Here is a 26,763-nt window from a genome sequence, read left to right as displayed (position 1 = left end):
GTAATCCTCCTACGAATATGGTTATGGGGAAGAACAAATTTGAAATTTGGAATTTGTTTTATTATCAATTTCATATTTTGTAAATCTTAAAAGAATTTTTGATTAACAAACTCAAGGATTTCAAAGCTAGCAATAGCAACACTACAGGAAAAAAAAAAAAAAAACTTTTTATCTCCAGCGCGCGGGACTGTGTTTCGGAAATTCTAAAGATATGCTCATTTTAAAATTATTTTGAAATATTGCTGTTGAACTGAATTTTACGGTTTAAGTGCAAAGAACATGATATTTAATAAATAAAGGTAACACACAAAACGTAAAAAAACGCCTCTTTGAGCGCAATGTAAAATCTCAAAGCTTTCAGATTTTTTCAATTTTTATTTACTGTTACAATATTAAAATCAAGATTTAAATTATTAAAAATTACCTTTATGAATTGTACTCATGATGTTTCCTTATTAGTTTAAACTTTTATTAGTTTTAAGTGGCTCAATTCTTTAAACAATTACAAGTTGATTAAATTTGAAAGATGAAGGTATGTTGCGCAGAATAGTAGTGATTGCGAAGAAGTGATAAATGTATAGTGGTGCAACGTAAAGAGAAGAATGCTAAAAGACATTCCCATCTCAACAAGCTTGTGCGCTTTGTATTAAAAGAAATGTAGTGCTTAATCATAACGGATTAAGCAATAGGTAACTGATATATACATATTATTTAAGTGCATCTCATTGGAAAGAATTTTGTTTAAAAATATATCGACACAGCATGTTTTTATTTAATTCAACAATAGTTAGAATAAAATGGAAGTGTTGTCTGTCCACTATGAGACGGAACTTGTCCACACGTACGTCACGTGGTATCCGATGAACCCAGCATCTAACTTTAACTAAACCGTGGTTAACGATATATGCTCTGTAACAGAGCTTCTTAAATTGCAAATCGGAATCCAAAATAATATCGCCAGGCGAAATATTGGGGTAGTGAAAATTTACTTGAGGTTAAATGAATTAAAAAAAGCCTTAGACGAAATCCCTTCTTTATCCTTAATTTCGTATCATATTTTTCATAAAACTCAGCTATAAAAGCGCAGTGCTGGCCAAATTCAACTACAAAATATATTTACATAATAAAGAACTCCTTAACACCTCGGTCTAAGAACATCATAATATCTCTCTCGCCTCGCAATTTAAGCATATAAGTTATTTCAAAAACAAATTATAATACAGATTATACAACAGGAAACAAAGAGGTTAAATTACAAGTTTCTGGATGTGTGCCGATACGTATATTCTTTGATACGTAAGGTCCTGCGCCACACAGGCTTTCCGAGAATAGTGTTGGTGGCGCTGCGAATAGTGTAATGATAAAGCTTTTCCAGTATAGCTAATTATTTGTTTCATGTCGGCACTTGACAAAGCCAATCGCTCTGCTAACATTCTCTATATTTAAGAAACAATAACACGCCGAATAAATACTAATTCAGAAGACAAACAACAAAAATCAGCGTTATATTTACAAAATTTCCACAGGACTAGTTTGGATGGTTTTACCGAACCACCATCCTCAGCTGCAAAGCCGCAAATGAACAAGATAGGAAAAAATGATTAGATAAGATAAGAAAGCCTGGACAAGAATAAGCAAGTGGCGCCATCTGTTGGTGAAACCAGAACTAAAACATAATTTCTTTAAAGGCCGAAGGCAAATTTGGATTGGAATTAGGATCGTTAACTAGAACAGAAAGATTTTTATGAATGTGAAATGCCTCTAGAAAATCAAGTTCTCCAATGGAAGATGTTTTTTGAATAATTTTGGCAGCAGAAAAATTGAAAGTGTGATTTTCGGACCAACAATGTTGCGCAACAGAAGACTTCTGTGTTTCCTTTTTTCTAACATATGCCTCATGTTCCTTGACGCGAAATTTTAAGGCTCTCTTAGTTTGGCCAATGTAAATTAAACCACACTGGCAAGGAATCCTATAAATACCCCAGGAATTCATATCCGGAATGGGATCCTTAAGTATGGAACTCGGAATTTTATTGATGGGAGAATAAACAAACCGAAAGTTAAATTTCTGCAAAATATGTGCAACTTTATAGCTAACTGATGGAAAGAAGGGAATGACAACAGAATTTTTATAATCTCCTAAAACAAGAGTGTGCCTTTTAGTGTGTTGAGATGAGAATTTTTTAACTGCTTGATTAATAATGTTGGGTGAAAAGCCCCTGTCAATAGCTATTGCTTTTAAATAATTTAGTTCTTCATCAAGGGCTAGTTTGGATGAGCAAACTTGAAGAGCACGGAAAACATAGGAATAAAATGAAGCTAACTTTTGTTTAGTCGGATGACATGATTTAAAGTGTGGTGGAAGGCAAACCGACGAAGGTTTACGGTAAACTGTAGTACTGAAGTTGGATGTGTTACGTGTGACCAGAATGTCGAGAAACGGAAGAGAATTGCAAGTCTCAAGTTCAAAAGTGAACTGAATAGCAGGATCAATAGAATTCATTGTTGAAAGAACTTTATTTAAATCATCTTTATTACCTTCAAACAAACCTGTAAACCTGTAAACCCTCGATTTCAAAGATTTTGGCTCCTATCGAAAAAGCTTTCAAGTTCAGTAAAGTTTCAGATTCACAGAAAGAAATGATTAGGCATCTCATCGCTCACAATGTGAATTTCAATAATAAACCTTTGAAACCAAATCTAACTGCGAGAGAAAGAGCTACAATGCGCGAAATTCATTCTAACCCGGATATTATCATTTCAAAGGCCGACAAAGGTGGCCAAATAGTCGTCATGGATAAGAACACTTACATCGATGGTGTCACTAAACTCTTAAACGAAGGACCATATAATCCGATCCCTAAAGATCCTTCACCTTCCGACTTGTCAAAAATAAAAACTGCGATCAAATCTTCGCAAATCATTTCAAGCAACTTAAAACATTCGCTTATCCCATCTGTTGCGAATTGTGCCAGATTATATGCTCTTCCCAAAATTCATAAAAGTGGTATTCCTTTCCGCCCTATTGTATCAAATTTAGGTACTGCCTCGTATCCATTAGCTAAATATTTGGTTTCTAGATTTTCCACTCTCTTAGACAATAACATTTACACCATAAAAATTTCAATAGAGTTTGTAAAAAAGGTTAAAAACATTTCTCCTAGTAATTTACTCATGGTTTCTTTTGATGTAAAATCATTATTCACCAATGTCCCGGTGGAGGGTGCATTAAGATGTCTAGAAACCAGACTTCGCGAATTTCATTTCTCTTGCATCTAAATTGATGAGCTAATTTCTCTCACTCAACTCTGTTTGAAACAAACAGATTTTGTTTTCCAAAATAAATATTACAAGCAAACTGAGGGATTAGTCATGGGAAGCCCCCTCAGTCCCATCCTGGCTGATATCTATATGCATTATTATGAATCAAAATTGTTTGAAATTTTAAACTTCCCGGCATGGTTCCTCTACGTAGACGATGCTTTTACCCTGTTTGAAGGTAATAAAGATGATTTAAATAAAGTTCTTTCAACAATGAATTCTATTGATCCTGCTATTCAGTTCACTTTTGAACTTGAGACTTGCAATTCTCTTCCGTTTCTCGACATTCTGGTCACACGTAACACATCCAACTTCAGTACTACAGTTTACCGTAAACCTTCATCGGTTTGCCTTCCACCACACTTTAAATCATGTCATCCGACTAAACAAAAGTTAGCTTCATTTTATTCCTATGTTTTCCGTGCTCTTCAAGTTTGCTCATCCAAACTAGCCCTTGATGAAGAACTAAATTATTTAAAAGCAATAGCTATTGACAGGGGCTTTTCACCCAACATTATTAATCAAGCAGTTAAAAAATTCTCATCTCAACACACTAAAAGGCACACTCTTGTTTTAGGAGATTATAAAAATTCTGTTGCATTCCCTTCTTTCCTTCAGTTAGCTATAAAGTTGCACATATTTTGCAGAAATTTAACTTTCGGGTTGTTTATTCTCCCATCAATAAAATTCCGAGTTCCATACTTAAGGACCCCATTCCGGATATGAATTCCTGGGGTATTTATAGGATTCCTTGCCAGTGTGGTTTAATTTACATTGGCCAAACTAAGAGAGCCTTAAAATTTCGCGTCAAGGAACATGAGGCATATGTTAGAAAAAAGGAAACACAGAAGTCTTCTGTTGCGCAACATTGTTGGTCCGAAAATCACACTTTCAATTTTTCTGCTGCCAAAATTATTCAAAAAACATCTTCCATTGGAGAACTTGATTTTCTAGAGGCATTTCACATTCATAAAAATCTTTCTGTTCTAGTTAACGATCCTAATTCCAATCCAAATTTGCCTTCGGCCTTTAAAGAAATTATGTTTTAGTTCTGGTTTCACCAACAGATGGCGCCACTTGCTTATTCTTGTCCAGGCTTTCTTATCTTATCTAATCATTTTTTCCTATCTTGTTCATTTGCGGCTTTGCAGCTGAGGATGGTGGTTCGGTAAAACCATCCAAACTAGTCCTGTGGAAATTTTGTAAATATAACGCTGATTTTTGTTGTTTGTCTTCTGAATTAGTATTCTCTATATTTTCAAAGATTTTTTTCACAATAGCGAAAGCACATTGGTGTTAAAAAAAAAAAAAAAAAAACCCTGAGGAAGCCCCGAGGATCCTGTTTGAGTGCAGATTTCTGGGTCTTCCGCGTTTGTGGACGACACTGCTTTAGTTGTTAGCGGGTAGAACTAGAAATATCCTCGGAAAGGAATGCCAACTATTAACTCAGATTACTTAATGTAGAATGCCAGAGGCTGAATTTCGCAGGAGAAATCCAAAGCTGTACTTTTTTAAATAGACCAGGGCAAAAGCATTTAAGGAAGCCCATCTTCATGTTGGACGGAAAGAAAATAAAGAATACCCAAGTCTTGAAGTTTCTAAATAACCACATAAATAGGCAGTTTATTTAACAAGGAGAAACAGAAAAAGACAATTCAAACCTCTAATAACTTTAAAAAAGTAATGCAGGGCAGCAACAAGAAACTTGGTCCTCATATTCAAAAGGTTTTACATATAACGGTAATATCGAGTTAGTTAATCATGGGGTTACTGTCTGGGCGGAGAATAAATATGATAGAAAGGAAGAAAAGAAAATTCTGCGCCATACAGAGACCTTCTCTGCGAAACGAATAGAATGACTGAATATCTACAAAGCGTATAGAAGGACATCTAATTACTTGCAAAGCATATGCTACGACTAACATCGACAGTAAAGTGATCCAACTCCCGCGGCTTAAGTCCCATATAAAATTTACTCTGAATTTAGTCCTCGACTCAGTGTGATAACAAGAATTGGGATTCTGCATTTCAAGGGAGAAGAGTCCACGAATTTTCCCCAAGAACTGACTAAGAGGCACTTTAGTATGTCCAGGTTCTGAATCAGTACATCACAGGGCATGGCCCTTTCCCCACCTACTTCCATAACAGAAGCACAGCCCCACGAATCTCTGCGTAAGTAGGCAAGGAGGAGACTCTGATCATTAATATCTTTGACTGTGATCTAACAAAGGGTAAACATCTTCTTAAGCCCCTCGGTAATCTGATACCCTTTAGAAAATACGCAATAAAAAATAGACATTTTAGGGCAAAGATCAGAGACATATTTCTACATATCTAGAGACTCGGACTAGGTATTTGTCATGTCTAACGTCATTGCATCTGTATAATTTTATTAACATGCATTAATTACACTTACATAATACAATATCTTAATAATTTAACTCTCTTTCGAAAGGTGCAACTGGGTTCAATTTGTCCCCTCCCCGTATTTTTGCCACAAGGTATCATTTCCGGCGATTTACGCTCTGCATAATGTAATGCTGATGGATCGGACTTTCAGGGATTTACATGATCCACTTTTCGCCTTAGAAAGGACATTTGAACGAACATTTTGATTTTTGGATGCCTCAGTTGCCTAAGTTTTCAAGGACACTCTCTTCTCTGTATTATTTGTCTGTGCTACTATGCTCAGAGCTGCCCAGCTATAGTACAGTGGTTAATCACACTGACTGACGTACCGCTGAGTCTGGGTTCAAATCCCGGAGAAGGCATGGATGTTTATACGCGTATAGTATCCGTGCCGCATGGAGACACTCAGAACACAAGGCGAGCCAAAAGTCCTCTCGAGAGGTTGCTGGTAGAGAAAGAGGTGTGGAAAACTCTTGTACCGCTTCCCCCGGCGTGTTCTCCCTCAGAATTGGGGCGGAAGCTTGACAGTTAGCCAGGTTCAGCAATACCTCAATTTGGTTTTACTTTCTATAGCTGTGATAGTAATGAGTAACCTGTATGTTAAATTTGCAATTTTATATATGGAGAGTATGAAACCATGAAAATTAAAAGGCATTTGCGAATCCAAGCATCCTTCATACGTCAGTAAAGGAATATAATATTTCGAACGGCTGTTAAAATCTTTAAGTAAAAAAAAAATAATATATTGAGAAATTTTTTATTGTTAATGAAAAAGATATATTCGCGCCATACAAAGCTTCGTACCTGGTTGCTGAAAATAAAAAGCTATACAGCACTCGTCTTGTATTTTAAAATGCTAAAAATATTTCACACTAGTAACTAAGGAGGTAAAATTTGGACAATTCCTTTGTCAAACAGTATTCTAGCGTGCGGAATTTCTGAAATTAGCAAAAATCAGGTTTAGCAATTTATTACTAGATTTAAAGAAAACCCAAAATTTATAATTCGTTTGGATGAAACAATTGATATTTCACAAATATCTCAGCTGTTATTGTTCGTCAAATACATTTATAAAGAAACCATCCATGAAGAATTATTATTTTGTGGTTCCGTGCGAGAACATTCAAGAAGGGAAAAAATATGTATAAAAGTTGATGAATATTTTAACACTGAAGGTTTAGAATGGAAAACTGCATTGGAGTTTGAGCAAACAAAAGTGACGTTATGTAAAAATACAGAGGCTGTTCACACATTTTTTAGACGATGTATATTGTATTCACAAAACTAAATTACATAAAATTCTTGTGTTTTAAATGTTCTATTTGACATCCCTTATTCTGAACTATCTTTCGACACCGCAATTTCCAGGATAATAATGCCTTTTGATGTGGCAGAAGAGATATTCTATCCCATTCCTCCCGAGCAGCTTTCCAGAGTCTTGTTAGGGTTTCGGGACAACGTTTGGATAATGCAGTTTTTAAAAGTCCGAAAGCACAAAAATCCATACGTGACACATCGGGAAATTTAGTAGGGATATCAGTGAAGGGTATGGTCTTGATACCAGTTTTTTGTTCCATTTCTTTTAGGAAATTTACAGTGGATTTTGATGTGTGACTGCTAGCTTTGTCCTGATGGAGTCTCACAGATTGATGGCACTGTGGGTAAAGCGATGGTATTACATTCAGAAAAATTGGCGATAAAATATGCTTCTGATAGTATTTGGAGTTAGTCTTGACATTGTTTTGCACTCTTTTTTTTTAACTAGCTATTATAAAAAAAACCAGCAACAATCATGAATCCCTTAGAAAAACTTTCTTTCGATTCTTTGAACCATGTACTTAAATTTTTTGTCTCCCCTTTTATGATAATAAATGGCTCTTTTTTGGTTACAATCATTTAAATACACCCATGCTTCATCTATTGCGACAATTGTTTTCCATTTTTCTTTGGATAAGTGTTTCTCATATAGAATTATGCAGCGTGTCCTGCGTTGAGCGATATGCTTTGGAAGAAGACGATGCACATTGCGTTTTTTCGCTTTCTTAAGATTTTAATCAACGTTTATCATTTTGTTTACAGTGGACACCGAGCATTTTAATGAATTTGCAACTATTCTTTGACTAGGGGGATTTTCTTTTAACATTAAACAACGTACCTTTGCAATAGTCGAAGATGTCCGCTTTTTCCTTGGATACTTGTTTGGAATTTTTGTCCCACTTGAGGCTCCAATTTGACTTTCTTGTTGATGATATTATCTATCGACGCTTTAGATATCACAAAACCATGACTCTCACATCGTTTTTGGATAACGGAGTATGCATATTTCTCTTCGGAAAGAGCGTAAATGTAGCCTTCGAACCACTGCTTTGTTAAATTCGCCATTTTTAATAAAAACAAAACTTTCAAGCCACTGACAATAATTTTGACTTTTAAAAATATAGTACAATTGCAATTACTTCTTTTGCAGCAAACGATTTTTTATTACCGCTTACCAAAATCGTCTAAAAATGTGCGAACAGCCTCTGTACTAGATTTAAATCATTTGTTAAAGCTGCTCGTAATACTCATGTAACTTTTATACACTATCTGACCCAATGAGAAGCCTTTGAAGCAAAAAAATTTACAATGGAATTAAACAAAGTGCTTCAGAATGTTGTCAAAATTATAAGCTTTAGTAAAAGCTACGCCTTTAATAGCAGTTTATTTTCAAATCTCTGCAAGAGCATGGATGGACTCCGAATGCAAAACTTTTTTATTGCACGCAGGATTAAAATGGATGTCAAAAGGGCAAATTTAAGAAGATTATTGTAATTAAAAGAAGAAATTATTACAATTTTAACCGAACAAAAATCTGATCGTGCAGCTAGTCGCTTCAAGGGAAAAGGGCAGTATATTTACTTCGAAATATAAAACTGAAGTTTTTAAAAAGATTAATATTTGGAAGAATTTGGTGGAAAATTATTCAATAGAAAGTTTTAAACTATCGGAATTTTATAACTGAAAATTATAAGTGTAAAACTTTGGTAAGGAATATGCCTTGTACTAAATGTAACTTGCGGGAAATCCTCAATAAGACTGTAAGCGACTTATCGCTATCTCTAAGATGAAAACAGAAAGTTATTAGCCAAAGACTACACAGAGTAATTTAACCGCGAAGGTTAATTCTTGAGCTTACACTGGCGTGAAAGTACTATCGGCAAGAATCTACGAGTATTAACGCTGAAGGCAGGAACTCTTATCTTAGAACAGAAAACTAGTAACGTGGCCTTCAGCAGGCAGAACACGCTTTCTTTAAACAATCTCAAGGTGCTTGCTAGGTGTTCAAACTGACCCTCAATTAAACGTACGCCGGCTAATTTGCATTCCGGCAGGAATGTGGAAAGAGGAAAGTGACAGCCGCAGGTTTCAGAACACAAAATAACTGATTAATTAACATAAATAAATCCTACACTTTAATTGTAAAAATTACTATACATCACTCAAAAACCTAGAAGCATAGCTTCTCAATTATTTCATCAACGAAATTTGATTTCAAAAAGTTATTTTAGATTCAAAATCCATTTTAATTGACATTAATGGGATTAATCACCTGCTACATAACTTCTAAGAGGAATTTGTTGAGATATTGAGTGACTCAAAACTTAAATTTCCACAGAAGTCATTTACTGAATTCTGTATGGTACTTAGAGCTGAGTTGCCCACAATTTCTTGAAATAGCATTAAATGTTCTTCTGCCATTCTGCACCACATAGTTGCGTAAAACGACTCTTTCAGCTTTAACGCTTCTTAAATCCAAATATCGTGCAACGCTGAAACACGCTGAGAATCTTTGAATCAAATACTGCACCAAAATTTAATTAGTTAACCAGAGCAAAAAAAAAAAAAATCTGAAAGCATTTTCAGATTTTACATTACGCCCAAAGAGGCGTTTTTTTAATGTTTTCTGTGTTACCTTTATTTATTAAATATCATGCTCTTCGCCCTTAAATCCTAAAATTTAATTCAACAGCAATATCGCAAAATAATTTTAAAATGAGCATATCTTTAGAATTTCCGCTACACAGTCTCGCGCGCTGGAGATAATTTTTTTTTTCTTTTTTTCTTTTTTCGTACAATCTTGCCATTGCTCTCTTTGAAATCGTTGAGTTTGTTAATCCAAAATTCGTTAAAGTGTTACAAAATATGAAATCGATAACAAAACAAATAGTAGCTCGAAAGCCATCTCCGTACATCCATTCCTGAGTATAAATACGTCTGTATAATAAAATGCCAATGGTGCAGCTGGAAAATGAAATCATGAATTTTTTCAGCACCTCTTTTAAAAAAAACAAATGTAAATTATTTTACTTAAGAAAGCAATTAAGAAATCGCTACTATTAAAAATGTTACAGAAAAAGCATTAATAATCTGCTTACTTAGCTGCATTAAAGTCATAATAATAACTTTCTTTGATTATATACTTTTGTTTAGTTTTGATAACATTTAAAACCCAAAGGAGATTTTAAATTGCAAAAGTGGGAGAGGAATATATATTCAGTTTTCTCGGTTCTTCAACGCCCTTGGATAAGCGGCAGCTATTTATCCAAGTAGATGAGGAAAGGCTTGCTGAAAATTGGATTATGAAGAACAAAATTAGGTACTGGTTTTTAAAGCGAAAGAAAAATAACAGACAGGTGTCTGTATTTTATCTGCTAAGTCTTTCCGTCCGCAGGGCGGCAAATCAAGTATAGGTGGAAAAAAAAAGGGGGGGTTGGAAAAGATTAGCAGATTATTATTTGCAGTGGTTTCTGAAAACGTGAATCAGAAAAGGTGATTGTTTAATGGATAATCTCAGTCTGATCTATTTTTTTCCTTTCTTCGAACTTGTAATGCACGAAATTCAGCAGGAGTCTGGGTTTTGATGCCCACCTCAAGATGGTTCAGGGCATTTAACTGAGAACAATCGACGCTGCAATAACATCACCTCAAATGGACCAGGCGACCGTCTGACCCGTGGAATTCGGACAGAGAGATAAGCTAATGCTTCGAGCTTATTGTATTCCTCCTAATGACACACAGGTTCTGGGCGTCTGCCCGATAGATGTCTCCAGTCTCTTCTACAGGAGAAGTCCTGAGAGAGGGAACTGAACTCTTGCGAAAGGCTTGACTTGGCAGAACGCGAAATGTCAATTTCAGCTATTTTCTCATGGCTCCAAGAGGCTGAACTGGGGTTTCTGAAGTATCTGAGACATTTGCTTGAAAACGATTAAGCGTTTTCCCTATATTACTATCCTTGGGAAACTCTCGAAATGATAGATTCCCTTAAAGAATGTTAATTAGCATGTACAGACATAGCTATTCACCGCCTACAATCTCTAGTGATGACAAATCTACAATCCTACAATCTGACCAAAGAATTTGACTCTCATTCCTTTGGTATTTCGCAACGTAGCAATAGTTTCTTAAGAAGTATTACTTTGCTTTAAATCGCTCAGTTTATCAATTAATAACATATTGATTAAATATAAAATGTTAAAAAAAAGTCTGAAAGGTTTCAGATTTTAAATTACGTCCAAAGGGGCTTTTTATTTTAACCTTTTGTGGGTTACCTTTGTTTATTAAATATCATGTTCTTTGCACTTAAACCATAAAATTCAGTTCAACGGCAATGTCGCAAAATAATTTTAAAATGAGCCTATCTTTAGAATTTTCGATTCACAGTTCCGCGAGCTGGAGATAAAAAGTTTTTTTTTTTTTCCGTAAAGTGTTGCCATTGCTCCCTTTTAAATCGCTGATTTTGTTAATCAAATATTCGTTAAAGTTTTACAGAATATGAAATCGATAATAAAACAATTTCCGAGTTTGAAATTTGCGCTTACACATGCCCATATTCGTCGTAGGATCACTTCATTCAAAATTGGATGGCTCTAGGTACCGTTGTTTTATCACAATGCGAGAAACACACATACATTTATGCAGATATTTCATTATTTAATTTCTTCAAATATAATATAGTATTTGATGGAAACGATTTGAAAAGTGATACATCCTTTTAAAGTTTTCAACGCAAAATCGCAAAACGAAAACAATAGTTCTTCAGGGACAAAGTCCCTTTGGGCAAATTAAAGATTTTACTTTTTGCCAAATGAATTTTGAGAATCTTTTAGAAACAGATATCTGGGAGGCAGCGTGAAATAGATGCTCACTATATTGTGTTTCAGAGAGTAATAACACTTGTTATATTGCTGGTATTATAAATGCAAAGTAGCCGAATGTAACGTAATGCAACAGTGTAAAATTTTTTGGCAAATCTCACTTTTGCTAGAAAATTTTACAAAACTAAAAGTTTCACTAGGAAAACATTTCTAACGACTAACGTCATTGTATGACTTAAAACTCTTTGCGAAAGGATTTTTATTAATTTTATTGAAATGACATGGAATAACTCTTAGAATTAATTCAGTATTCAGTTCAAGGGGGCAGATGCGTATCATTCGACCACCTGCCTTTCCACTGGGTGGAGATGATGGAAATTAATCATGTGATGAAACAGATAACCGGAAAACTCGTTGCGAGACCCGCAAATCAAATCATTCCATAGTGATATTTTTGCGCTCTGTCAAATTTAGTTTGGCGTTGGGTACGCTGCAGCCAGCCTGACGCGAGCGCGGCCGCACGACGGATGTCATACGCCACGCGAAACGATAACTACAGGTGGGAAAAAGTTGAGTCACTGTGATGTCACCCGATTATTCACTTCCGCCGGTAATAGTCACGCACAGAATCTATAACACTACATAACAGGCCTGTTTAGGTCTGAAAACATATGATTTTATTTTGAAAAATGTTTGATATGGCAGCACCCCCCCCAAATACAACAACAAATAATAATAATAATAATAATAACAATAACAATATCGTCTCAGATTGTGATCAGGAGTCCCTGTATTTAAGTATTTTTGATTTTAAAAATAAACAATTTTCTGACGGTATAATTTTAATTCTTATGCTGAAAAACAAAATGTTTCAAACCTACAATATGCTAATTTTATTTCTTAACGTGTTACTAGTTAGTGATGCAACGACGCACAAATATACTACGTTAAAGTTTAATAATTTAATTCTCAAAACGCATTATTAAAACTATTTGTTTAGAAGAGTAGACTTTTCGTTCTAGTTCTCGGTGTGTAACTCTGTTATTAAGTAAAATTGATGGATATTAAGAGCATATATGAACGCCGAATATGGCGTTTAAAATAGTTTTGTAGACTAAAAGTAATAATTAATATGAGTATAAAATTGAATTGATTCAATGTAGTTTGCATAAGTGAAGTATAAACTTTTATTTTCGGAAAAATACAAGAAATGGGTCAAATCATGTATTAAATCTATGGTTAACATGTCTTTAAGCTCGACTGAAGTGATATAACTTCTGATATAAGCCTTATGCCTTAAAACGTCCCTGGGAGTAATAGGATTTCACGAAAATATCTGGAGAGCTTTCCTCTTCACAAATAGTGTCTAAAGTTATCAAATGAATTACATTTTCTGTCTATAGTACAATTTGGTATTTTTAGAAGAGGAATTGCAAATAATTTTCATATTTTCGGTATTTGTCATTATGGGAGAAACTCAAATATTTAAAGAGGTAAAATGCAATTCTAAGATTGATTTTTCCAGAAAATAATCAATAGTTTTCTAAATAAATTAAATTAATCAAAACTACAAGTCTTCTACAGTATATGATTATATAATTCATTTAAATATTTGAGATAGACGTACAAAATTTAACTCAAAGATGACCATCGATAAATATGTCATTGAAAACTATTAGTAGATTCGTTAAAGTTTGCTGGGAATTCTAATTATTTGACTAGTAAACATGCGTTTATTTCAAGTCTGTTTAGTCAGACATACCCTATTTTTCAAGTAAGATCATTTTCTTTTCCGGTGAAAATATGGCTGAAGCTAAATCTTCGGAAGGGCGAAACGTTCCGATTTTCGTCTGTTAGGGGAAATGCATATGCCTTCATACGAAAAAATGCGGGCTTTACTGAATTTTCTCTTTAGTATAATAGGGTAGATTTAGAAAAGAAGGAATATATATTAACAAAAGAGAATTGGTTCATTACTTAATTTCTAAAGGCGTGATAAGCTATCATACGAACACTGTTTTTGCTTCGTAGGAATGATTTCTTACTTAAGTTTTATAGTAATGCATTAAAAGATTTTCATTTCATCGAAAACTATGCAAATTTTTACCATTCCTAATGAATGTGATTTTTTGAGATACTGTGAATGTTGAATATTTTCTTGCATTTTCCTCCAATAATGCTTGACATTGTTCTGACAATATATAACATTAATTTAGAAGTCAAACAACAAAAATCAGCGTTACATTTTCGAATTTTCACAAGGCTAGTTTCGATGGTTTTTACCGAACCATCATTCTCACTGCTTGTAGGAATAATTTATTACTTAAGCTTTATAATAATGCATTAAAATATTTTCATTTCATCGAAAAATATGCAAAGTTTTACCATTCCTAATGATAAAATTGAGGATGATGGTTCGGCTGAGGATGATTTTTCGGTAAAACAGCTGAGGATGATGGTTCGGTAAGACCATCGAAAATAGTCCTATGAAAACTTGAAAATGTAACGCTGATTTTTATTGTTCAATTTCTAAACTAATACTTGTTTGGCGTGTTATTTTATCTTAACATATAACATGTTTATGTTTGATATATATAAAAAAAAAAAAAAAAAAAAAACCTACCTGAACATATTTGAGAGTTAGTTAAAGTTACTTGAATCAAGTTAAATGTAACGGACCTTAATTGGGTTAAATGGTACTTGAATCAGTTCAAAGTCCTGATTGTACTAGAAAATTAATCATGGTTTTTATGCGTATATTTATGTCTAGAAAAAGCAAACTTCAGGTTTTCCCACTCGTAGTAAATCTGAAGACGGTGTGACGTTCAGACATATGCACCCTCGGATTTCCAGATGCTTAATGAGAACATCCCGTTTTGTTTAGAGGCAAAATGGATAGCAGAACCTTGAAGAAAGGTGCAGCGGAAACCCCCTGGGGTGGTTCCGAACGTAAGGGACTAATTAAGTTTCTTTTCCAGGTTGTAACAAAAACGAAGAGAGGGCTTTGTGTAAAAGCTTTTGATGGTGTAAATGAGTGAAAGCAGACGCATTTTAGCGTCGTCGCCGCGTCAGCGGCCTTTGTATGAGTTATGTTTAAAATTATTCAGTTATTTTAATACTTATTCAAGAATTTCTTATTAAGTTTTCAAAATAAATATTTCAAAAGACAACCTGTCTTTTCTTGCACCCAACACGGGTGTTCTGACGTTACACCGGTAAGAAACTATTAATTTTCCTCTACACAAAAATATTGCTTTCTGTAGTATATTTTCTATAATTAGTTGAGAATTTTGTGTAGATGACTTAAATTCAGGAAAGGTTCTATCCCCATTTGGGTAATACAATAAATATTATACAGGGTGTTTATAAAGTCCCGGACCCATTTTGATGTTTAATAACTCATAAAATAATAAAGATAGATTAAAATTAATAACATAAATGGTTAGATAGACTCAGTTTCATGACGCTTGTCAATGAACTTCCACGTGTGTCCCCTTCGTCGCACGGAGAATATCAAGTCGATGTTCAATTTCACGACAGGTCCTGGCAAGCATGTCGGCATCCACAGAGGCTATCGTGGTTGTAATTCTGGATTTTAGGTCATCAATGTTCGACACTGTCCTCCTGTTAACGTTGTCCTTTACAAATTCCCAAAGGAAAAAGTCCATAACATTGCAATAGTTGCCAAAAACAAAAGAGAAAAAAATGCAATTAATAAACAGACGATATTTAGAAAAGTACAGATATTTAGACTGGAAAATGAAATTATCTGAAATTAACTACACGCGCAGACGATATTTACAAAAGTAAAGATATTGAAACCTGAAAAGGAAAATATATAAGTTATTCCATCAATAAATGCCATAAGTTTGTTTATATCTTCATTATTTTATGAGTTTATGATGTTGGGAGGCCCCAACTTGGCAGCACCAGTAGTAGTGACTGCTATGAACTGGAAATTACACAAACTCGTAAGAAGGTTTAAAACCCTTTTTATTTCACTTTAGAAATCACAGTTGCGTTCACTTGACGCTCACAAACTACGCCGACTCGGCGGTTGAACAAAATAGACAAAAATTTAACTAAAAATAAATGACAGGATGAATAACTAACGAAGTCACTACCTACGAGGCTCTATAATCGTAACTAACTTAACCGCGTTCTACTAATTTACATACTCTGGCATTGGCAATCCTAGGGGAAAGTAAAGGCTTGACAGGAAAGATAGTTTAAACTTAAAATAAATGTTAGTTAAAATAAATATAAACCCTACATTTGCCGCTGCCAGAATTTCGTAAACTTGGAAGCAGGTCCTAGAAACGACCTGTTGAAAAAGTTTCCATATTCCGACCTAAAACTCAAGATCCCCATTTACATAAAACAAACTGTTTTCTCAAAAATTACAATCATTTCTGTAGATGAATAAATTACCATATCTTCTTACAGGATCCTTTCTGGTCTTCAGCAATCAATCTGTTCTCTTCCTTCCAGCATCTGGAAGGAATAAGTATCAGTATCTTTCTAAATACATTATAATTTACACTTTCTTGACACTGAATAAGCTTTTGTTTTTGAACGATTTATTTTCCTTAGTTACTGCTTAATTCACATTCATTCAAGTATTCAAACATGAATTTAACTTTACCCTGGCTCTCCACCATGTGTGGTGTCAAACGGGAATATTCGTGTTTTAGTATTGCAACATTTCCCCTAACCACAATGATTTGTTAGAATTCAACGACCAAATAGACACACCTTACTCGACATTCTAAAACTCGATGAGCTATTTTAACATTCTTAAAATTCAAGTGTAGGTGGAGAACCCTACAAAACACATTCATTCTAAATTCCCCCTCATCCATCTTTAGACATGCAGGCTTTCGCTCTAAAGCATGATTTTATCTACAGTTTAATACTTAAATTTGAATTCGTTCCTTTTGAGCATTTACTTTTAGCATCTAAAATTTTATGCTTCTAGACTAAATTCTACTTTTACATAACTTTCAAGTATGTACCTATATTTACAGGATTCTAATACATATGATTTTTACAATTTACCATAAAATGAATAAGATAAAAATAAAGTTTTACTTCACGCTTTCTTCGCCAAGCTGGCGGCACTGAAACTAAATTTTTCATTAATACAAGAATACGAAGTTATTTTACTTTCGGCTAAATTCTGGCTTAACATAACAGAACCAGTCTTTCGACCAACAAGAACTGCTTGCTGCTAGATTTTACACTTAAAGAAAATAATGCTTTTGCCTTAGCTAAATAAAGTAAAACAAAACTAAGTCTCAACTGAGACAAATTGACTTCCGTCAACACATAGAACTTCTTATTTACGCATAACATTTCAGAACAAAAGAAAAAAAATATAGGAGATTTTAACTTATCTTTGACTTTTCGATGCTTGGAGCTCCGACATCCTCTTCTGGCAAAATTTATCCCAAGTTATAGAATTCATGGACGTCAATCTCCGCTTTTGGGTTCTTCTAGTTTCCTCCATGGTGACTTTTCTTTTTCGCCCTCTGTACGCCGGCCTCTTGGGGTGGTAGTCTTCGGGTTCCTGTCTTTTCCGTTTTGCCCCTGGACGGCTGGTCTTGGCGGCCTCCGGTTTAGAATCTTGCTTGAAATTTTTCTGTTGGTGCCAATCTTTTCGTTCCTCCTTCTGTCTTTTTCTTCTCGTGAACGGCGGCCTTGTTTGCTCCTCACTATCTGGCCTTGGAAGTGGTTTCCTCGACGCAGAATTTCTACTGTGAAAAGTTGTATCTGGTCTTTTCCTATTTACCAAAGATTCTTTACGCGGCGGCGATGATTTCCTGCACTTCTTGAATGCTGGAGTCTGACCATTTTCCTTCCTTCTTTTCGGGACCCTAGAATGACTTGTAGAAGGGCTAGGTTCCTCTTCTGTTCTCTGCTTCTTGGGTGATGGAGCGGGTGGCGTTAATTCTGGAATTTCCACTTCTGCAAGAAACTTTTAAGGATTTCAAAATCATTTTGATTATAATATTTTATCACCTGGTCAGGACTTGCTTTACAGGTTTCCCCTATCTCGTTCTTAAGGTACAATACGACTCCCTTGATTTCCTGTATTACATAGGGGCCTTCAAATTTTGGAGCCAATTTTGCAGTGAAATTATCTGGGGCACTTGATAAAGAAAATTTTCGCTTTAACCTTTACCCCCCACTTTAAAATCTGCTTCACGGCGTTTTCTATCATAGTAAAGTTTCTGTCTATTTCTTGCCGTATCCGAACTTTTAACCGCCTGATCAATAAGATCTGTATATCTTTTTGTTTGAATTCTTCCTCTCTTTGTTGCACAAAGAATAATTTATCTAGTGGCGTAATTACGTCCTAAAAATAATTCTGCTGGAGTTTTCCCCGTAGTATCATGATTTGCTGTTCTTAAAGCATAAGCTAACTCATTTATGTAGCCATCCCAGCGCTTGTGATGTGTGCTAACATAACTTCGAATTATTTTTACAGTATTTTTATTAACTCTTTCTGCGATGTTTGCCTGTGGTTTATACGGAACCATTCTGATATGGCGTATGCCAAGTCCAGTGCAAATATTTTCAAATATTTGGCTAACGAATTGTTTACAGTTATCGCTAATGACTTTTATCGGTGCACCGTATTTTAAAATGTACCTGTGTAAGAATACATCTGCGACTGGCTGACGCGCGTTTAAGTGGAACAATTTCTGTCCATTTTCAAAAATGATCTACAATTACTAAAAATGATTTTTATTTAACTCACTCTGGGGGAAAAGACTAAGAAGATCTATGCCTAAAATTTCATTAGGAAATGTAGCGCGAATGCTATTTAAGTACCCGGCCGGGCTGTAATTAATATCATTTATTAATTGACATTGATTGCAGGACCTGACATACGCAGTTACTATTTTGTATAATTGCGGGAAATATACCGCTTCGCGTACCCTTTTAAAGTCTTTCTGACCCCTAAATGACCCGCTGTTTTCGCGTCGTGTAATTCCTTCAAAATGCTTAATCGAAGCGAGGCTGGGATGACTGGTTTGTATTCGAAATTTTTGTTTGTAGTTTTCGTATAAAATAATAAATTATCTATTATTTCACAGTTTTCTGCTCTATTTCTTATTGAATCGATATCTGTGTGTTCAAAGTTTTCGGGGTCTTTCAAATACGCATAGATACTTCCAAATTCAGGATCAGCTTTTAATTCAGCAATAATTGTTTCTCTAGAATCTAAAATTTTTGAAGTCAACACAGCGCATTTGAGTTCATTGCCTTCAACGTCCAGTTTTATTCGAGATAGTGCGTCAGCAACATTGTTTTCCTTACCCGGTTTATATTTAATTATTAGGTTATACTCTTGAAGTTTTAAAGCCCATCTTATTAACCTGGGCGTTAGGGTTTTTCCCGAGTAAAGTCTACCAACAGCCGCATGATCCGAAAAGACTGTTACTGGCGCTTTGCCGAAATAAACTCGAAATTTGTGTACAGCCATTAATACGGCTAATGTTTCTCTCTCAGTAGCTGTATAATTCCTTTGCGTAGAGGTTAAAGTTTTACTAAAAAATGCCAAAGGATGGCCATTCTGCATGAGAACCGCACCTACGGCATAGTCCGACGCATCTGCTGCAATTTCCAGGTTTTCGTCCCCTTCCGGGAATTTCAAAACAGGGGCATTGATGAATGCTTCTTTTAACCTTTCAAATGCTGTATTTGCTTCTGCTGTCCACGTAAACTTACTTTTCTTTCTTTTAATTGCTAACAACGGTTCAACAATGTTCGCGAAATCTTTTATGAACGACCGATAATAAGAACATAACCCAAGGAAAGAAGAAACTTTCTTGGCGGTATCCGGAGGTGGGAAATTCTTGATGGATTTTATTTTTGAATTCCGAGTTTCTATACCCTTTTGCGAAATTTTATAACCCAGATATTTAAGTTCTTTAGTTCTTTAGTCGCGAACCGGCCTCTTTTAATAATTTTAAAACCTCTTCCAAATCTTTAATATGTTGTTCCAACATACTACTCGTTATAATTATATCATCTAGATAGATTAGAGTCGATTTTCCTAGGACAGGCTTTAGAACAATGTCCATAGCTCTCTGGAATGTTGACGGGGACCCACAGAACACAAAGGGCATGCGTAAAAATGCTTAAGTGCCCGATTTTGTGATAAACGCGGTTTTATGTATGTCTTCGGGTCTCATAGCTATTTGATAGTAGCCAGACGTCCAACGTAGTCATGTATCTCGTAGACTTAAACTTTCTTATAATTTCCTCTATTACCGGCAAAGGGTAAACCGGGAAATTAGTAATGCTATTAAGCTTTCTGTAATCGATAGCAAACATCCAAGCCCTTTTATCTGAAGGAGGGAAATCATTCTTTTTCCTACATAGTACTATCAGGTTCAATGTTCCGCCTTACTTGCTTTGGGAGTATTCAAAAACCTGACTCGAAACAGGGAGCTTACTAAAGCTATGTTCAATAAATGTGGGAAGTAGACAAGATACACAGGAAGGGTATACGAAACCCTTTATTTTTCACTCTTTACAATGATTTCCGGACTTCGGAATACAGAGACCAACCACTTGTGGTCTGAACGTAAGAATATAAAAATATTAACTAAACTCTAACTTAACTTTGGAATAATAAACAAGGGCCTACGTGGAAGATTGGCCGTATATTAACAGGAAGCCGTATGTAGTACAGAGAACTGTTAACACTACAATACGTTTAAAATTATTAAGAGGATTAAACCTCTGGCCTGGAAGGCAACCAGCAACCGAGTAAAACTGCTAAGGCAAGCGGCCTGCTTCTACTAACTCCTTCCTCTCCGCTTGCTTGGCAAAAAGCCACAACTTAAGTACTTGGCGTTCGCCAGACAAATTTGCATAAATAAGTTAAAGCTTTTAATTCTGGCCGGAAGTAGAAAATAAGAAGTGATAGTAAAGATTTAAAATAAAATAAACGTTAGTAAAACTTAAGATCCTTACAGTACGACTGGACTCGCGTATTCACTATTTATGGGCGTTATTATCTGGTTGTAGAGCATTTCCTGAATGTGTTCTTCGATAATTTGTTCTTTCTGTTTATCATACCGGTATGGTTTAGTCCTACAGGGTTTATAGGCAGTGAGTTGTATATTATGCGTTACAATTTGACAATTACTAGGCCGTTCTGAAAACAAGTTTGAAAAAGTACTCACCACTTGCTGGATGGCTTGGCTTTCATGGTCATTCAAATGGCTAAGGTCCACCTGCGGTTGTTTCACTGGCTCCACCACTCTCCGATCCATTTCCAGCATAATCGAATTTTCCTGAAAGTTCAGTTTGGCCTTCGCGGCCTTTAAAAACTCCATGCCTAAGATGACTGGACTCTGCAAATTTTTGACCACGAAAATTAATACTTTGAGGCTTTCATCTTTTACCTGTATTTGTAATGATAATTTCCCAATACATTGACAGGTTTTTCTTTGCGCTGCTATAATTTCTGTGTTTTTATTTTTAAATAATCGTGACCTATTAAAATTCTTTTTGAAAAATGTATCACTCATAAAATTACCTTCTGCCCCTGTATCAATGAGGGCTTCTACTGGTACATCGCCAACCAGGACTTGTATAATCGGTAATTGTGAATTCTTTACCACGACCGTATTCAGGCATCTTCTTGAGGGTTTTTTCGAAACTTCCGGGGTCTGGACCCTCGCTTTTAAAGGCCCCTCTATTCGTTTAAAACTTTCCTTTCAACTTCAGTCTTCTGGGTACGCGGACGGTTGTTTTCAAATTTCCTTTTTGGGCCTTGACCTTCGAGCTTCGATGATTTGGCTTGATAGCTCTTTCCCCAATAAGAGCGATTTGTGTTTCCGGTCTGTTGATTTGAGGATTGCCTTCGGAGACCTTGAGAATACGATGCCCCTCCAAATTTTTACGCTATTCTGCGGTTTTGGAACTTGACCGTCAACTCGCAGAGTTCCTGCAAGGTGCTTGGGTTTCGGATTCCTAAGTAATCTTGGACAGCAGGTAGCAATCTTGGTAAGATTATTTCAATTATCTTCGTGTCGGGTTTCTTACCATACAGCATGTTTGTTAACTTAACTTTTCGCAGAATGAAGTCCGTCAAATCTTCTATATTACGTTGATAAAAACTATACAGTTCGGCTTCTAGCTTTGCTCGGTCTTTCACTATGGGGAAGGCCTTTAATAATGATATTTTGAAATTTTCAAAGGTATATGTTTGGCCTCCGAATTTTCCTAATGAAAATTTCCCTATACTCTTCCACCATAGTGAGGCCTGTCCTCTTAGTGCAGACGTGGCAATGGCAACTTTTTGTCTTTCAGGCACAAGGTATAGCTGGAAATGATTTTCGAGGCCTTCTAAGAATATCGCCACCGAATTTTTTCCGTCGAAATTGACGTTTGGCTTAATAGATGTTCTCATCGTCTGGACCAGGTATCCAAATCCTTCTAATTGGTTCGCCATTTCTTGTTGTTGGAGTTGTACAGGAGCTTCCATCCAGTTTTCGGCCATTTCAGTTCGTAAGGTGTTCGGGCGCCAATATGATGTTGGGAGGCCCCAACTTGTCAGCAACGGTAGTAGTGACTGCTATGAACTTGAAGTTACACAATCTCGTAAGAAGGGCTTAAAACCCTTTTTATTTCACTTTAGAAATCACAGTTGCGTTCACTTGACGCTCACAAACTACAAACTACGCGGTTGAACAAAATAGACAAAAATGTAACTAAAAATAAATGACAGGGTGAATAACTAACGAAGTCACTACCTACGAGGCTCTATAATCGTAACTAACTTAACCGCGTTCTACTAATTTACATACTCTGGCATTGGCAATCCTAGGGGAAAGTAAAGGCTTGACAGGAAGGATAGCTTAAAATAAATGTTAGTTAAAATAAATATAAACCCTACAAGTTATTAAACATCAAAATGGGTTCGAGACTTTATAAACACCTTGTACAGTGAAAATATTTATTTCACATTTAATTCTTAATATTATGTTAAGAAAACAGTTCTAAGATGGGTATTCTGTACTGAGGTAGTATGCAAGGAAGATTTGAATGAATTGGATAATCTTTCGAGTTTCCGTTTTGGAAAAGGTAACCATCAAATAAATAACAATCCTCAAAAATGCGTAAGAAGGTTCCAACAATACAAACTTAAGAGACCAACAATACAAACCAACAGTACAAACTTAAGACGTAAAATTACAAGAAAATGGAACATGTAATTTTGTATTGAAAAAGTGTGTGTTATTCTTCATTAAATGGGTATTATTTAGGGATACTAGGTAGCATGATGACGATTTTGAAGAAATTTCTGTATTCGGGATGCATGAAAGTTCAAGCCACTTGAAAATATATTGTACATTGGAGTAAATTATCTTTTACTGTTTCGTTCTTTGATATGTTCTGTAAATATATGTATATTGGTGATGGTTATGTTGTGTATAGTAGTCTTTAACAAGTTCAATCATAAGAAAATGCATGGGAAATAAATTAATGACAATTGACATTCATGAATGAAAATCATATCTTAGATTAGATTAAAAGTGTATTCTGAACATGTGTGTTTAAGCATACGTAGCACAGGATATTCTTATTAACGTAACAACCTAATTCAAAAACATTTCTTACAGTAGCATAACGCCTTTAAATCGAGTAAAAATGTCAGTCATTTTCCTAATGACTACGAAAAACTTGGGAAATAAGCACTAAAAGCCAGGAATCGTTAAGTATGTTTACGAAGGAGTAATGCATGATAACACCTTCTTATCACAAATCTACATTAAGATATCTTTGTAGAGAGGTGTTAAGTGCGTTAATTCTATACTGAAACAACTTATAATTATTTTTTAATTTATAAAATAAAATGTAAGTGAAGTTGAATAGTAAATAACACTGCAACCAAATTAAATTAAAAAAAAAAAAAGTTGTAATATCGTAGCTAAACTAGAGTTCCTTGAAAGCTAGAATTCTCAAGAACTACGTAGCGACTGTTTGCTGAGTTCTTGTAAGTAAAAAGTCCAAAGAAGGGTTAAATTAGACTTTATTCCAACGCAAAATTAATAAACAGATGGTTCCATCTCGGGCGTACAATAAGCCTCTACCTGGGCTTTAACCGTTTCGCGCCAACTGTCACGTATACGTACCAGCAAGAAATGCCCTCATTTCCCGGCCGACACGCTGGCGTGCCAGAACATTTTCTCGTTCACCCTCGGCCGTCACATATTTGTGCTAGTGCCCTCGAACGTTTTAGAAACTATAACTTTTGGCACAAGATGATATTGTATATCCATATGGTTTCAGAGACATGTAGATTTGACCTTCTCTTCAAAATGATAGTATGGCTCACGTACACATGGTTTTTTGTTATATAAACATAAGGGGAAAGGAATATTTCGGATTGGCATGCTTTATGACGGCTCCTTAAGCTATCATATATGTAGGAACTGACAAAAAAATTAAATAAGTGGCTTAGCATATAAATCTAATATATAATTTTAATACATTTAGAGTTATTAGCAATGCTTTCTTAAAATTGGCAACAAGAATTAAAATTCAAAAGTTGGATGTAAGACGTCAACAGTTTTCTATTAGTATTTTGTATTTTGTGCGTCGTATGTGTATTTGCTGTGTGTTCAGTTCCATTAAAATATCTTTGTAATCAAGAAGCCCCATAGATTTAACTTATGCCGCCTACTTGGACTCTACATATATGTTAAAATTGGAGTTTAAATATCTTTTCTTTTACTTAATAAATAATAATAATTTCTTGTATTAATAAATAAATACAAGAAAGTCTGTTTACAAAAAGTAAAATCTTTCACGTGAACTGGAAGATAGACACTCAATGAGCTCAGTCTTTGACAAAATGTCCTATGAGAATCACTAGAAATACCGCTTTCTAACTCTTTAGGAAATGAATCATCATTCTCATTCATATCACTAATTGGCTCGTTTTATCATTCGTCTGGTAAAAAACGCTTGCTCGCCATAATAAACAGAATATCCTTTATATAGTCTTTATATATTACCTTTATATAGTTGTGGTATCCTTTTCGGGCATCTTGCATAAAATCTTATGGGATCCATAAAGAAGAAATACGCATGAACTCTTGTGATCCGTGAGGGTATATCTTTGTGAAGTTGAAAGCACATTTCAAGCAATTATAGGCATTTCAAAGCAATTTGGCATAAAATTCAGTACAAAAATAAGAGAAGTAAAATAAATAAAGAGTATAATACAAGTCCCAGTACCTACTGAAGTTACCCAGACTTCAGCTTAAATACTCGTTTCAACCTTATTTGAATAAATCGTAATCCTGAAGACTCATTCTGGCAGGGAAATGTAGATGGAAATTTAGAATGTATAGGAAAGGCTTGTTCCAAAAGAAAAATAACTATTAGAAAATTAAAGTAAACCCTACAAAGTATTAAAGTTATATGCCAAGCATAAAGGTATAGCAATAAAGCAAAATATAAAGCGATGAATTGGTATCCAATTGGGCAAAATCGTTGGTAATTCACCATTAATTAGATACCGAAAATGTTGCTGTTAGGAATTTCTTTGTATACGTGATGTAAATAATTGCTAGCTTCTCTTGAAAGTTGTCCATGAAGGCAGAACTAGCCGTAATTAGTGCAGGAAAAAGGCAATAAGGAAAAAAAAAAAGAATAGTCAGGGCATTTAACATGTTAAAATAATGGTATAATTCAACAAATTAGCAACAATTACTGAATTATATGGTAAATTTAATAGGCGAAATTTGTGTATGGATGCATATAGCAGTCAGTATGCTTCTAAAATTACAAATGAAAGCTGTGACTTCATTCTGAAAATTCTGAATTTGTTAAGTTCGTGGTTTATGTTAATTGAGGCTCGAAACTAAATATCAAAAAACTTAAAAAAACATCCTTTCAAATATAACACAGTTAATCAATTTTCGCGCACGTACTGATTATCATTTTACAATTTGTAATAAAGGCAAATAAGGGTCAGAAGTGCACCAAATAAACGGATTTAATTGATCCCTTGCAATGCCATTTATTAGGTGAAAGAGGTAACAACAGCCTGGTACGAAAGTAATAAGTTATCTGATATTAATGTTTTATTTCAGCAGATGCTAGAACTTTAGCACTTTTTTCAGCTGCAATTAAATACCATACAAATGGTGACAACAACAACATAAAAAGCAAAGACAGTTAGTAACTTGTTGTTAGCCCTAAACGGAATCTCATATTCATTGATGCATACATTGATCGCTTCAGCCCAGAATCAGCAACTTCAGCTATCATTCTAAAGAAGCACGAACTGTACTTAGCGTACAGATCATGTATAAATTCACTTGCTCGTGACTTGAATTTCTTGAAATTTCTGGCTACTGCAATTCCTGGAACTGCTGCAACTGTGACAAAGCAGTAAATTTTACTGTTAAATAATTGAGAATAATTGTTACAGGAGTTTTGAAGGATAATAATCTCTTTAATAACTTAAATTTTGCAAAATTTAGAATAAAAATTTGTGCACGCAATCATCGAAGTTGCAATAAAACGCGATGGATAGCAATTCAAAAACGAATATCCAAAATAAAATAATACAAAACAGAATACAAAATACAATCATACAAAAACCAACTGTCTTAACGCCACTTTAAAACTGATTTGTTATACCATTTGCGAAGAAGAATTTAGAAGCTCAAACAATAAAGACACATAAACAATTAAAAAGCATGAACAATAAAGAAATACATGAATTTTTAAAAGGATGCTACATCATAACCGCCGAATCAAGTCTATATGATAAATTACACCTTGAGAAATGAGCTAAAATTAATAATTCAGAATTGATTAACAACTGTTTTTCACTAAAGCAGTTTATCTGTTTCGG

Source organism: Stegodyphus dumicola, chromosome 1 (genome assembly GCF_044657685.1).
Source record: "Stegodyphus dumicola isolate Sdum_Otavi_A_Nest chromosome 1, ASM4465768v1".
Lineage (NCBI taxonomy): Eukaryota > Metazoa > Arthropoda > Arachnida > Araneae > Eresidae > Stegodyphus > Stegodyphus dumicola.
This window is presented reverse-complemented; position numbering follows the sequence as displayed.